The following is a 14,321-nucleotide window of genomic DNA, read 5'->3' as shown; positions in this document are numbered from 1 at the left end:
TGTCAGAGAATCTTCACTTTCAAAATAAATGCAGCGTTATGACCGATGTGGAGTCCATCCCAACGTTTTAATGATCTTGCTGCGATCTCCACGTCTGTGTCTGATTCTATGCATTCTTGTATGAGAGCGAAATGTTGTGTTTCATATATGTGATCGTCTGTACACCTTTGTAGTTTTGGTTGATGAATAGCATATTGCTTTTGATACTCAAACTTGAAGGTCATCCCTTACCAACTAATATAGATTCCATGGCATGGTCAAGTCAATCATCACACGAAATATCCGCATTGCGAATGATAGCAGGATTAATATTATTATTAATATTATTATTGCTATCAGAATGCACTGTAGAAGTAATAGTGGTGTTATTGGTTCTACCGCTTCTCTAATTATGTGTTCTCAACCAAAATAATATCATGGTAACAAGTATTCTAGCGGAAAGGAAATACAAATAATAACAGGGAACCCGCAACAAATCAAAAAATTTCTAATAATATGTAAATAAGCTAATCATAATTGGCAGAGTTAAATTTCCGGCGTGTATTTGGATTCGGTATATCATGGTAAGGCTGACCGATTATACTTTTCACTTTGTTATCTTTCTGCGAAAATATATTTGTTTACCCAATTTTTAGCTTTATTGTTGTTTATATATCATTTTCACGAACACGTTGGTCGGTTGTATTTTAACGACACGTGAAGCACACACACACACACACACACACACATCTATATATAAGGAATACAAAATCATATGGCGAATAACAGTCCTTTCCAGTACACTGGTTCCATCATGGGATCAGGTTTGTCAGTGATTGATTAAGATAAATTTAATAAACTGGTTACAAACGGTACAAAACTAGTATGATACTAGCCTTGTTATCAGGTTTGCAGTGATTGTATTCAGTTTATTGCACACACACACACACACACACACACACACACACACACACATATATATATATATATATATATATATATATATATATATATATATATATATATATATATATATATAATCTCGAGCAAATGTGAACTTTCTCTAAATAGTCATTTAGGCAACAGCCCTGGAATGGTCTGGGCATGTATATGTCCATCGACCATTTAGTTATGTGTCCGACGCTATACAATCTGTGGATTCTATACCATAAAACTCGCCACACTACCAAAATTAACCAGACGAGATATCGGAAAAGAGCATGATAAGAAAAACTCATAGGTGAATATGGCATTTTGCCATCTTCAAATAAAAATAAATAAAATAAACGTTCAAGTCCTATCGCTTACCCTTACAATTTCCATGTTTTCAAATTTCTTCCTAACGAAAGAATAAAGACATTGGGATTGAAAGTAGTAATGGATTTTTTTTTACAAATAACTTTTATTTTTCAAAGTTTTATTTTATTGTTCAGATTGTTGACTGCATCAATGCATGTGACGCACCAAAACCTCATATGTAATGTCTTGCTCGTTTTAAGGATTTCCCAGTATTCTAAGCAGTATTTTCATACCATTTCATACCTAAGTCTCAATAGTATATGTAACTACCATGACGAGATGCCATTACTTACCTTTACTGAGCTATCAGCATCTACCATTATCGTTCTCGATATTTCTCATCACTGTTTACCTCTGTTTATATATGTTAAGGTAACCGTACTTCAATATTGTAGAGTTGTTAAATTTGACACTTTTGCAAAAAAAGAGTTTTGAGATTGGCTAGATGGCAATATTTTTACTCTGATTTAAAATTTTTGTAATATTTCAGCGAGTCTAATGAAATTATTGAATTGAGACCATTATAGCCTCACAAATTCTTTTGAATTAGAATTACAATTAAAACTAAACCGAGTGCTTGCTATTAAGAACAATAACATAAATATATATATATATATATATATATATATATATATATATATATATATATATATATATATATATATATGTTTTCTCGCTAACAATGATTAACAATGACATATTAATGAATGTGCTAAATTGTTTGTAACTGAATTTTTTAAATTACCGTAACAACATATTTTGATGTGTAATATATCCTATTAAACAAAGAGACGTGTTTTTCTTAATAATAATTATAGTGATTTTCAAAAATAAAGAGAAAATTTCCCTGAACGTTCAATATTACTATCACAAATTCATAATAAACACGGTTCACATACAACTATCGGGAACTCGAACATTGAATAAGAGTTATTTAAGAGTGATTACTTGCAGCTAATGTCCAACCATCTAACTGAAAACAATGTGTGTTTTACAAAATAGGTTTGAAAGATGTCTTTCAAACCTGTTTCTCATTTTAATATAACACATAGGAGAAACCAGCCTCTTCCCGAACTTAATTTATGAAACAAAATACCCTCGACAACGCTATACATAATGTATTATTTGTTGGACACATTGTAGAAACCTTAACAATATTGAAAATATTGTGTTGTCCATTGACCATTGTTTACTTAAGCGTAGTGGTCACATCGTAAAAGTATGTTACATACGTTTTTATTCGCGCGCATGTTTGGCCATATCAGTCTGCTTGATTAGGGAATTGATACTGTATTAGTTGTATCCGTGTGAGGTATGATCAGTGGCAATAACACGTCCTTATCATACGGTTTATTTTTCAAACAATTTGTTTGAATTCAAGTTTAACTCAAATATTTATCCCATTTTTATATGCCATTATCTCTAAGCTGACAGTTATGCAGAGAAACACGTCAATTTATTAACGTTTGAGAGCATACGCATTGTAAACAATCATACGTTTATTTATTTTCAGCAACAACTCCGTTAATAAAGTAGAGTAAAAAATACTAAAAGTTTCCTGTTATGAATTATATCGAATTTGCCCTCTTTGTACATGAAGTACCTCTTCCTATTTGTGTCGGTGAGTAGGCATATTATGCATGTGTTAGACAAAATGCAACTTGTAGTGTACATCTTTTTGCTTGTCTAACCTCAGCCTTTGAAGTAACATATGTCACGTTACCCTTCCTTGGATGTATGTGTGCTTTTGTTTGTGACTTCTTGTATGTGAGAGATATGTAACTGTTCGTAAATTATATTGATCAATTCTAAATGTGTTTAGTGTCTGTGCGCATTTAAAAGTTTGAGTGAAAAATAGTATGCTGATTTTGAGACTCAGTCTTGAAGGTCATGTCTTTCCAACTGATATAGCTAAAAGATACCATGGCATGGTCAAGTCATTCACCTCAGGAAATATTTGCACTCAGAATGATATCAAGAAATGGAAAATTAATATTTATCTGGGAACCGAGGAAATCACGTAGACATTTATATCCGATACTCTGCTTAGAGAATCAGTTTATGGGATGCGTATGGTTTAGGTTTTCTTTGTGGTTTGCTGTTTTGCGGTACTCCAACAAAGGCAGATGATATCATGAGGAAGCAAATAAATTAAAGTTCGCTTCTGGAGTGCACATCACGGATCTGATCTGTGCTGATCAGCTCCCATTTAGGTACTGTCACTAGCATTCTATCGGCAATCGCGAGCTACAAAGGTTGAACATTTCACTTTGAGTGTTATTTCCGATCTGTGTCACGCACAATATCATTAATATTAAGGCTGGTGCTCGATGAATTTGACTTATATATATATATATATATATATATATATATATATATATATATATATATATATATATATATATATATATATATATTTATATATTTATATATATATATATATATATTTATCTATATCTATATATATCTATATATATATATGTATATATATATATATATATATATATATATATATATATATATATATATATATATATATATGAGTCAAATTCGCTATACATATATATACATATATCTATATATATATATTAATATATATATCTATATACATATATATATATACATATACATATATATATATAGATATATATATGTATATATATAGATATATATGTATATATATATGTATAGATATATATATATATATATATATATATATATATATATATATATATATATATATATCTGTCATTTGTGTGTATGTCTGTCCATCTGTCCGTCCGTCCGTCCATCCGTCCGTCCATCAAATCATATATGTATCTATCTTTCAATGTATCTATCTATCTATCTATCTATCTATCCATCTATCTATCTATCTATATATATATATATATATATATATATATATATATATATATATATATATATATATATATATATCTGTCCATCCATCCATCCATTCATGAATCCATATATCTATCTATCTATCGATCTATCTATCTATCTATCTATCCATCTATCTATCTATCTATCTATCTATGTTAGAAGAGAGAAAGAGAGAGATAGACAGATAGAGCTGAGTTGAGGACCGTGAAAAATGCTCTAACGCGGTATACCACGGCATTTCGGAACCATTGGATACTACAAGTTTAGTAATAGCCAAGAATCGAATGAGGCAGGGGCCTTATATATGTTTATTAATTTGAGTCTCACAGTAGCTAGAAAAACATCTTTGTCTGTTTTATAGGAACATAGCAGCTAATTATTAGACAAAAACATGATTGTGTGGAGATAAAGGAAAATAAATTGTTCTTCTCATCACATCAACCGACAACTAAAATTAAAGGACCATTGCCTTGTAGTGGATGAGTTTTTTTTAAGTATATGTTAATTATTGTATATTTTATAATCTAAAAGCGCTAACGTGGACTTGAATAATCTTACAGTATATTGTAAAAGACATCTTGCTAACCTGAGGGAGGCTATTAAAAAAGAAAATGTTGCTACTAAAGCGTATAATCTTTTTGCTACAGTATTGCTATGATAGGCATGGAGACCTTCAGTGGCATGCCAATTCCTGTGCAAGACCATTTTCAAAGATGGCTAGTAAGTAAGGCTAGAGCACACTTACTCAAGAAACAGGATTATATATTGTAAACTTACGTGAAGTTAATACCCGTAAACAAATGTTGTTATTAATATCGTTGGATGATTCGCAGTGCTACAAAGGAATACATATACTTAACAAATTTATAAACGCTTTTATATAACTAAAGCATCACATTTTATTTTTGTATTTTTTGTAAGCTGACCTTGTTCTTCATTTTGTACATGGCCTGAATGTTTCACAATAGTACATGTGGCCAACGTGTCAGCATACGTTATACATGTCAAACATGTGATTAAAGAATCATAAATATAATCATATTTCTTATATCCACTATTTACTTGCGTTAAGTACTTACTGATGTAAAATTAATGTTATAACTATTTGTCAAGAATAGTGAAAACAAGCCGTAAATGTCATTGAAGTAGTAACAAGATTTTTGTTCTTTATTACTGAGAAAAACGAAACGCAGAGGTACCATGAAAAGTGCCATAGTACGTACCACCGGAAATCAAATATGTCGGGAATCGGGTACACATAAATATATTTATGCATCACGCTATATATGTGTTACCTAATAATGTACAGTAGTTATGTCTGCCTAATATTGTACAAATACATATGTCTCATAATATTGTGCAATTGATATGTGTTACATAAAATTGTGCAATATATATGTGTAGCATAACATTGTTAAAGAGATACTTATTACGTAATATTGTTTAAAAGATGTACCTAATATTGTTTTGACGTTTACAAAATCGGAGATTTTCCCATGTCTATCAAAATCTGGCTGATTTCTTGTAACCCTATTGATGTCTATTTGACGCGAAGATAGCTCTCATTCTTTATTATGGGGGCGAGGTTTGGGGGTTTTATGATGCACATGATACTGAAAAATCTCATGTGTCATTTTGTAAAGAGACAATTGTTACGTAATATTGTTTAAAAGATGTACCTAACATTGTTTTGACGTTTACAAAATCGGAGATTTTCCCATGATACAAAAACTTGCCGAACTCTTTCTGGTAGCAGTAAATAAGTTCACCTATCTAGGCAACACACTGTCACGTGCAGACACGAAGATGATGAAAACAATACAAAAATTGCTAACAGAAGTGTGGCCTTCGGAAGATTATGTTCAGAATTATGTAAAAGAGCAGAGGGGACATTCTACTAACAAAAGTTAGATTTTTCGAAGCCATTGTGCTGATGACCCTGCTGTATACTTGAGAAATATGAAGTGTTTAGGTGTCATTCCAAGGAAATATTTGATATTCACTTGGTCCGCATGAGGAAACTAATGAGGATAGAATGGCAGTACATTGTTCCCGACACTGAGGTTCGTCCTCTGGTAGACATGCCAAACATCCATAATGTGCTGAAGAAATCCCAGCTGAGATGGACAGTCTACGCCATGAAGATGTCAAAAAATCTTCTGCTATGTATTGAATAGATATTTTGCAATTGATCTGTGTTTATTAATATCGTGCAATAGATATGTGTTATCTGAATTGGTGTCATATAGATATGTTACATATTATTGCGTAACTGATAAGTGTTACGTAATATTAAGCAAAAGAGATATGTTGAATATTATTATATAATCATTATTTTCTGCATTAACTTTATGTTATTGTCTGACTGGCCCATTTTTTTTTTCTCATACTGTAGTGCGTCATCCATGCATTTCTCATAGTACTATCGTATGTTGGGAACTAGTTCTTATTGCACACGAACAATATACGTTCATCAAGCAATCTCCGGAGATTTTAATTTATTGTATTTATCTATGGATGATCTAAGCAAGGAGTTTGAACCAAGTATAGATGATACAGTTGACGATGTGGATCGGCGGTGTACTGAGTCACAAAAGACACTTTCAACCATGCAAATGCCTGAACGTGACATCATCAATGTCAAACAATATCTTTTTGACACACGTAATATATGCCATTGTTCAGACTGTGGGTCGTAAAGTCTAGAGTTTATAAAGATTATATATGTGGGATATTAAGTGCATGGGCTATCCCATTACTATCTGAGACGACCGATTTTCAAAATTAGTATATGCACTCATTTAGAAGAAGGAATGGAACTAAAGAAGGTATACGTTGGTAGGAATGCAGGAATCACATGCTAGTAAGCCACTGAAATTAAACCAGTAAGTCATTGGAAATTGTTTTGTATGTCTATATCTTTGTAACTCCTGGTACACGATTTATTCTGAATTTTAAAGTTTTCATTCACGGCTGTAAATCGTACAGAACATCTTTAGTTAAATACTGCATATGTGACGTATGTATCTTAAGCGTTTGGTATTACATCGGATCTATCAATAGAAGTTTACGTATATGTTGAAAATTAATAATAATAGACTTAATAATAAGCCCTGATTGCTCCTATGGCTTAATCCTCATTCACCAATGGGGTTTCGAGGTTTTTTGTGGAAGAATTAAGTAAGTTCCCATTGGTTGGGCTCGATCAAATGAATAGGCAAAATGAGTACTGTATGATGTCACGTGGTGTCTATTGCGCAATATAATCACAATAGATGCTGTAAATAAAGATAGACTTGAGGAATCAGTTCCATTCCGTTTTTCGAGTCATTCATGTCGTGCATTCTTGTTGTATGTCTGCATGCGTGTTTTATGTTGCAAATATATATTTTTTGAGAGGAAAAACATGTGTTTGGACTTTTCAAACGAAAAGAAGGCATATAATACTATTCTGGAACTGTTATGAACTAGTCGTTGGAATTCTGGAAAACGCTATCTTGTCAAGGTCACGGTTCTTAGAGGAACAGTAATTTTCCAGTTTTTAAATTTATTAAGAACGTTTCATTTATTTTCGATTTTCATAGACCTTTTAAAATAAATTTTTGGATTCACTTCATAATACCTTAGGTTTCTCTTCTGTTGTCATTTGCAGTTTTGGTAATTAAATTCTTTGTTACGTTTATACAAAAAAACTTGTTGAGTTTGATATTTTCTGTTACTTATTTGATTACCACAGAGACGTAACAAAATGCACCTTTCAGAAACCTTAATGTGATTCACATTGTTATGGATATTAATGCTGTTCAGCAATACTGCTCATTCTCTCAAACGCTATGATATAAGATTTCATCATATTGGCTAATAAAAGTAGTGATTTTTTAAAATAACATAGGTCACCAGAACATGACACTAAGCAGTCTCTGTCTAAATCTCTGTCTGATCTTTACATAGGACTGTGGAGGTCTGACATGATGGGACTGAATGGCTAAATATCAATATAATGAGATGGATGCCTGGAAAATTAATTGATGATTACCGTGTCACACTTATTATACAGTTTTGGGGGCTCATTTATTTTTAAGATTATTTATATAAGTAGACAGCAAAACATTTGGTAATATTCTGTCATGTAACCGTTTCTTAAAAACACACTCAAAACCATAAAAAGACGAAAACAAACACTAAACGCATAAAGCAATAATGTCGAACAAAATATATGTATCTGTTCGAGCATTGACAATAGCTAAGTGTCTTTGCATGTAAATCTTCGTACTTTGTAAACCAATGAGCATGGGTCACGATTTTCCAACCCATGTATAATTTTTCAGACAAATATCACAAATATCACAAAGAATTTGTCATTAACAAATCACATAAAGCATGAATCCAATTTAAACTTTCACGGTAAAATCATGTTGAAGAACGTTTTTGAATCCAGGTGGTACCGCACACATCGCTTTCCTCGCACGTAGCAGCTCTTCTGCCCTCTCAAACATTTTTATAGCAACATAAACGATTGTATAATGTCGATGATACAGGCATTAGTGAGTAGCACATACACCCTCAGATCGACCCAGTAATTATTTCTTATCACGCCAGATTCCTACTTCATAAATCAAGGCATCCAGAGGCTATGGTAAAGAAGAGCTAATTTTCTAACCTATATCGTAATATTATTTATTCGTTATCTTATGAAGCATTCTCCTATTCGATTAAGGGATAGCAGACACACTTACACTCTATATATAGTTCTACCCGACCCCTTCATAAGTGGTGCATTTGCTTTGTTTAGCTGCAAGGACAACAATTGTAGTTCGTGACGGCAATATAGGCTGATATGTTTAAAAGCAGGTAAAGCACAGGAGTTGTATGAGCAGCCTAAATGATTGTGGGAACAATTATGTAAGTCCACGAAACGCACAATTAGGTCATTGTTTTCTTTTGGCGGTATCGGTTGGGTTCACAGCTTTACAAGGCTACATGACACTGATTGAATGTTTGTCATCCTATTTGACCTCCAAAGTACACTTATTATATACATCGGGCAAATTCGCAATGGATGGGTACATTTCAGTGCAGACCCTTTCTTAGCCAGCGGCCTGTATATCCATATTGGATTACTATATCACGGCTGGAACAATTCGACGCACGGCAGGGAGCTACAACCCAACTTTGGCTTTGGACAACCAAATTTCTCAAACTCTTGTGTCCGAACTGACAATAGTTTCAAACCATCGTTTCTTGAGTGCAGTGTGTCATAATCTTAGTTAAATACACTCCTGAATTGGCAAAACAAAAACAAATAGTCGTTGATCATAGTTTCCGACGAGAACTGACTTAAGTTGGATATATTAATCAAACTTCAGCCAATAAGATTTCCTTTTGGAATTTACATTGAATCAATGATGATACTGAGATAAAATTGATCTGAAACTAACACATTTTGTTGGAGTGGTTTTGTTTTGTATATTTTCAAGTAGTAATGGATTATCTGACTTTCATGAAGTTTCTGCCAAAATTACAGTGCCTGTCGTACATGCATTGTTACTAATATGATATATTATTATACTTGAATTTTCATGAACGATTAATATTTTACGAATGGGTTCACATCGAGCAAGCGATGTTGCTTGAAGTCAAGTGAAATATCATGAGCACGTATAATTTTAGATGCAAACAGTTAGGAACATTTTGCTGTCGCTTCAGAAATATAAGTTATATGATAATTGACACGTGATTTTAAATATATTCACTTATTTACCAGTTAACTGACTGATTATTAGCTGGACTATAATTGCAGACACGCTTATTGTCTGGCTTTTAAAAAAAATATAAATTAATACTTTACTATGAAAATAATTTGTAAAATTTATCATTCAGGCTGTGGATTAATTTCTTTGTGAAAGTGTAAAGGAATTTTATAGATTATCCCTTGTGTTTTATTACAATGTAGTACCAAGGAATTAAACTGTATTTTTGTCGTATGAGAAGATATTGTGTTTCTATTAGTTTTATTAGCAAGTTACTGAGCATTTAAAAATTGCTTTAATTCATTATGCAAGTGTCATGCAAAAGCCTAAATGATAGTGCAACTGAACTAAGAGAGAGAGAGAGAGAGAGAGAGAGAGAGAGAGAGAGTGATGATTTTTCTCTTCCGTCGTATTTAGTAACCCATCACCATCATTTGCGTAATCTCTATTACCAGTGTTGTGGCGGTTGTTTCATAGATTCAGTACAAATGAGATACAGGTAACATAATGGCATTGTGTTGGATCATCGTAATAGAGTCCAAGGCTTAGTTCTCTTCCAAATAATTTCAAAAGCGCTTTGCTCAATACACAATGGCATCATTGCATTATCAAATTATAAAGTGTAATGGCAATGCTATATTTGCAATAATTTGACAAAATTCAACCTATATAAATGTAGGATGTCGTTATGATATTCACTTAAAATACGATTGTCCGCAATGTTGAAAATAATAGTTCCCCTCCATGTGAGGACACAGAGAAAGGGAAATAGAGGAGGGAATATTGTTGAAATATTTTTCCCATCATAAGAATTTTCGTCATGGCGAGACCCATCCTCCACACAGTGAGTTTAAGCTGAAGGAAGGTTGCATGATAATAAAGATGTAATCATTCCTCTCTCTCTCTATATATATATATATTTATCTATGTATATATGTATCAATCAATCAATGAATCAATCAGTCTATCAATCTATCTATATATCAATCTAATTATCTATCTATCTATCTATCTATCTATCTATCTATCTATCTATCTATCTATCTATCTATATATATATATATATATATATATATATATATATATATATATATATATATATATATATATATATATATATATATATATACCCCCACGAATATAGAAAACTCCTATCACAAAGCGACGTTGAGATGACGAGACTCGTTAAACTGAACTTCATCGCAGGGATGATGTTTGTGGGAAGTTAGCAAACTTTCGAGTCAGTAACAGAAAACAATTAAAATATTCGGCTTAGTGTGTATCTTTAAAAAAAACGTGCATACACTTGAAATAATATGTAATGTTAATTTACTATTAGCTGCTTCGACAATACCTTCCTCAAACCGAACTTTCTTTTTTGCATTAACAGGCTCACTGATATCTATCTATATTTCTCTTCTGTTTTCCCTCACACAGACACGCACCCGAACGCACACACAGACAGACACAGACAGACAGACAGACAGACAGACAGACAGAGACACACACACACACTTACATATATATATATATATATATATATATATATATATATATATATATATATATATATATATATATATATATATATATATATATATATAAAGAGAAAGAGAGGAGCAATTTTTTTAAAATATTTTTATCCTTTATAAGAATTTTCATCGTGGGAAACAGCCCTCGACGGATATCAGAAACATAGACAAGTCTGATAAAACCCACGAATATCGAAAACGCCTATCACAGAGCGACGTTGAGATGACGGAAATTGTCAAACTGAACTTTATCGTATTGATGATGTTTGCGGGAAGTTAGCATACTTTCGAGCCAATAACAGAAAGAAATGGGAAGGAAGTAGTTTCATCCGGAATAGTATTCAGCTTAAGTGTGTATCTTTAAAAAAAGACTTGCATACAGTTGAAATATTATTTAACGTTAATTTGCTGTTAGCGATAATATCTTCCTGAATCCCAACTTTCACATCTGTATTAACACGCTCACTGATACTTATATATATTTCTCTTCTCTTCTCCCACACACACTCGTACGTACACTCACACGACACACGCACACACCACACTGACGCATATATATATATATATATATATATATATATATATATATATATATATATATATATATATATGTTATCTTAAAATAAGTAACATAAAAAAGTGCGAAATCGGAATTCAACAAATAGTTTAAACCCCTATACTGTACAGTGAAACTGTAAATGAAAGTTAAAGCATTGTGAATTAAATCCCATATAACACGAAAGGTTATATCGCAAGACCAAATGTATGATGTCTTGAATGTTGAAACAAAGTCTATCAAAATCTGGCCGATTTCTTGTAACCCTATTGATGTCTATTTGACGCGAAGATAGCTCTCATACTTTATTATGGGGGCGAGGTTTGGGGGTTTTATGATGTACATGATACTGAAAAATCTCATGTGTCATTTTGTAAATATATCCTTGTTACATTTAAGTGCACTCCAAATGCATTCGTATAAAACGTTTTAGGAAGAATTAGTATGCAGTATATATACTATATAAACATAGTTTGAAATATGGGTTTGATCCCCGGCCGATTCATACCAAAGACTTACAAAAATGGTACTTACAGCTGCCTCGTTTGTCGCTCAGCATTAAGAGGTTAGTGTTAGGACTGGTCGGCCTTTTGTCAGGATAATGTGACTGGGTGGGACATCATGCTACATGTCTGCGGCATGATGCCCCTGTGCTAGACATCACTATAAACTGTCACACTGCAGACATCGTAGCGATAAGAATGAAAAATTGTTAAAGCTACGTTAAAAATCCAAATTACACACACACGCTTTCCACTATCAGTCAATTCAGAAACAAAAAACCCACTCAGCTCTGTTTCAAAACACCTGGTCCAGTATCAGTATCTTGCTTGTTTGATATCAGCTTCTGGTTTCCCTCCTAAACAGTAATTCACACATTGTCTTGCTTTCTGTAAGCATGTTGTTACATCTTGCATAGCTTTGCCCAGCAGCATGGAGTTACTGTAAGATCTTAATTGTTTGCTCTTATTTGATTTGGATGTTTCATCAAAGCTGTAATTGTATATACGTAAATTATAGATGTATATGCTTAAATCGTAGGTTTTAGATATTAGCAGTTATAACACAAAGCATTTTGCTTTACCTGAATTACTTCTAGCATAGCTAATGTTAGTGATTGGATTTTCTCCAGTCCTAACCTTTCTACATTGTTTTACAACTTGAGAGCCATTGGGATCCCATTCATTACCCAACCGATGCTGACATTTAGTTTGATAATCCCACCATGAGTTCTTAGACACTAGGTAATTTTACAATTATAGTCCAACAAAACTCCCCTGTGTTTTGCTATATGAGGCAAAAGAACTGCTCAGCCATGCTCTGATCTGTTCACACAAGGGATTTGTCCCTCTATTTGAAGTAATTATAAAATAACTTTACCAAACCTGAGTTTTCTCGATAATACAAGTGGGGGATATGCTTTCCTTTATTCTTGAAACACTCAATTTCCTTGCATGCAATCTGATTAAAAGTATATTTAAAGATGGAATATTTTTTTACAACAGATGTTGACAGAAATGGGCTTGTATTTCTGTCCTACAGAATAATGATTATATCATATGGACAAGAACTTTGAGTATGTATGTATGTATGTATGTATGTATGTATGTATGTATGTATGTATGTATGTATGCATGTATGTATGTATGTACACATGGATGCACACATGGATGCTTGTACTTATGTATGTATGGCACATCTGCACTATCATGACCACCACACAGAGCCAGATTAATTAGGTAGTAATATTCGCAAAGTTTAATTTGCTAGTAATTGTAACTGATGAGATAAGCCACTCTTCAGATTAGAGCAAATTCATTTGGGTGCTCTTAGGACTAAATGAACGTATTTAAAAAAAATTAAACACCTTCCAAGCTCAATATCAAGCCTTAATAGTCAGGGTTGGTTCATAATGTTAAAATTATTATACACATAGGTAGACCATCTCCAATCATATCCTAAACTTCAGAGCATAGAGACTTGAACACTTTGGAGGACATGTGCAATAGCATTAATAAATCAACCCTTCCATGTATCCAGGATCGCATAATCCCTAAATTGTCATCAAAATACTCAAGGAAACTAGTAGATTTACTTGTGGTTTTTTGGAAAACAGTAACATTTCCAAGTCTGTACATAGTTATATTTATTCAGTCAGAAACTGCTCTTGTTTTTACATCTTAATGAATCTGTCTCTATCTCTCTCATAATTAAGAATATATTTCAACTATAGTGGTTTTTCATACACTTCTGCTGGGGAATTAATGATGTTTTTATGACCACTGACGCCCCACCCCACCACCCCAAAAAAATTGGCTA

Source organism: Sinohyriopsis cumingii, chromosome 7 (genome assembly GCF_028554795.1).
Source record: "Sinohyriopsis cumingii isolate HCF-2022 chromosome 7, ASM2855479v2, whole genome shotgun sequence".
NCBI classification, from domain to species: Eukaryota; Metazoa; Mollusca; class Bivalvia; order Unionida; family Unionidae; genus Sinohyriopsis; species Sinohyriopsis cumingii.
Note: the sequence above shows the minus strand (reverse complement) of the source record.